General features: G+C 32.9%; 1 pseudogene; it reads left to right on the top strand.

Moving 5' to 3' along the window:
- Positions 1-1,421: 1,421 nt before the first annotated feature.
- Positions 1,422-2,559, top strand: LOC145125382 (uncharacterized; annotated as a pseudogene).
- Positions 2,560-2,760: the final 201 nt, after the last annotated feature.

Genomic DNA, 2,760 nt, shown 5'->3' with positions numbered 1-2,760 from the left:
AGTTGTTGTCAATTTTGACTTTGTGACCAAATAATAAAAGTTATATTACATTTAGACTTGGTTTGGGCTTTTGGGGTTTTCTCCAAGCATTGGCAACTTAACCAATCTTCAATTGTGTAAGTAATATAAATATTAAGTATTAATCTTATTTAATTTTGCATATTTTTATGGTTTAATACTTTAATTCAAATGGTTGATTTTTGGTGCAGATTGTTGCAGAACATCAGGGGCAATCTCATCCTTAGGTCATTTAACAGCCCTTCGATGCAGCCCTTTGGTACATGTAAGAAAAATCACAAGGGTATTTTAGTAATTTTGAGTGATAAAAATAATTAGTTGGGTAGATTTTTCAAGTTTCAAGGAGTTTGACTGATTGCCAATTCGCTCCAATTTCAACAGATGATGTTAGAAATATTTTAAAAACATTGAACTCTTGTTCACACTATTTAGGAACGTATGGCAATTTTATTTTATTTTATTTATTTATTTTACACTTGATGATACACCCATCAGGATGGGTTCGAATAAAAGAGATTTTAAAATCAACTATTGGTTTTAGTCCATTAGACTCGAAATTGACAAAAACGACTTATGATGAACAAATAATGAAGAAAAGGAGAGTTCAATCCTCATGTTATTTATCTAATGTTATTTTAAAAATCAATCTTTCAATTTCCAAAGCAATACTCTTGAAACCATCATCTTCATCCTCAATTCACATCTTCTCTCTTCTTTCTTACCTGCAACTTGAAGGAAACACAAGGAACTAAGCTTTCTATGGAGTTTTTCCTTTTTGAGAAGCTTTTCAGGGGTACAATTGTCTTTTGATAGATTGCTGAATTTGGTTTGCTCCAATACTAGAAGTAACTTACCATTTTTTCCTTTTAACCTCTCCTTATAATACCTTTCCTTGTACTGCTCAACTCTGTCCAACAAGACTTGAAATTTAGGTGTTTGTATATACATAATTCATAATACATACAAAACAAAGGATTTCTATCTTATTTATGCATTATGTTATTACATAAACTGTTCAATTTCTAACCATTATGATATAAAATGATTATTATATAGTTGTTCTCTGTGTGTTAAAGGGACATAAATTCAACACAGTACAAGAGTCAGTAACATAACCATCCATTGTAGAGATGATCAGATGATGGTGTCGCAACAGGGTGGTGTAGAGATGGAGAAAGGGTGGTGTTAAGGTGTTCTTCCATTCAGTGGTTGGGAGGAGGAAGTTGAGTACTTGATTCAAAATGGGTGTATTTGATTTAGGAATTAAGGCGTACTTGATTCAAAATGGAGTATATTTGATTTAGTTTGTAGTACATGTCTAATCACCCGTATTAGATGTTGTAATTGTTTGTATTAGATTAATTTAACCTTTTATAATACGGTTTATATTACAACCTTATTAGATGTATTACCTATTTTCCAGTAGTGTTGGTTTCCTCGATTCAAACTTAGCGTTGAATTGGCGTTTTCTGGTCTGATCTCTAATTTCATCGTTCTGAATCTTATAATTTGCCCCTTAATCTATTGGTGTTCTCTATATGACAACTAGTGGTAGCGTCGTTGCTAAATCGGAATGCTAGATTGTGTCTATTACTCCGAGATCCAGAGAAAGCAAAAACTCTATTTGGAGAACACGAAGAGGAGAAATTGCAGGTATATTTAGTTTTTTTTTTTTTTTTTTTTAATAAATGAAATGGGATACTATTATTTTGACTTTCTTTCTTTCTCATTAGTGAAACCAATTCAGGATATGAATATTTTTTTATTTAAAAAGGGATTTTGGTAGGTGATGAAAGGTGACACTCGAAATGTACGGGATCTTGAAACATCAATGTTTGAGATTTATACTTTATACTCTGATTTTTACAAATATGTTATTTTTGCTAATCATTAATTTTTATAACCTTGATTATATGTTTTGATTCATAGGGTTTGACCCATATTATTTGCTACACAGGCACTACTGCATTTCCATCAAGACGATGGGATGGAGATAACCCTTAATTTGATCTCATTTGTGTTTGAAGATTGGGAGGGCATGAGAAACTTTTTGTCAACACTGCCTTATCATTATCAAGAATCATCCTCGTTTCGTGTTGGAATAACCAAGTATAATGAACTACCTTGGAGGTATGACTTACATCACATCACATAACATGAATTTTTTCCTAAATGTAAGTTTCAATTTGAGTTTGACTCCACCCTTGATTGATATCTCAGCATAATGATTCTTTTTTGTGTTCTGAAATAAACGAAGATAGGGGACCATTTTGTTCGTAACTCTGGCATTCCTTATACAATAATAACGTCTGTTTTGTGGGTTTTATTTATGTTATTAACCAAAGGAATCTCAATAGAATATACTAATTATCTACTTACTAGTGGTATTTTATATATTTTGTTGAAACTAGACCTGGTAGGTTGACAGATGGACCTTACACATCATATGATCTAAATACTTTGCTCAAATCAACAGCAGGAGAAAGACGACTTGTCCTTATTGGTCAAGGACTCAAGGTAGTTGACACTCGATACTACTAGAAACACGGGTTTTAGAGACAGACGAATCCGTCGCTAATGTTGTTTGCGATGGATCAGCGACGGATTCACTCCATAGGTAATTTAAACGTTGCTAATGTCTTAGCGAGGGTTTTAGCGACGGGTCGGTTTTTCTTGCGACAAATGTAGCGACAGAATATCCGTCGCTAAATGTCACTCAATACATTTACTCAGGGCATTAGC

Source organism: Lactuca virosa, chromosome 1, assembly GCF_052849685.1.
Source record: "Lactuca virosa cultivar CGN04683 chromosome 1, Lactuca_virosa_CGN04683_v6, whole genome shotgun sequence".
Lineage (NCBI taxonomy): Eukaryota > Viridiplantae > Streptophyta > Magnoliopsida > Asterales > Asteraceae > Lactuca > Lactuca virosa.
The sequence above is the reverse complement of the archived record's forward strand: the minus strand, read 5'-3'. Positions and strand labels throughout refer to the sequence as shown.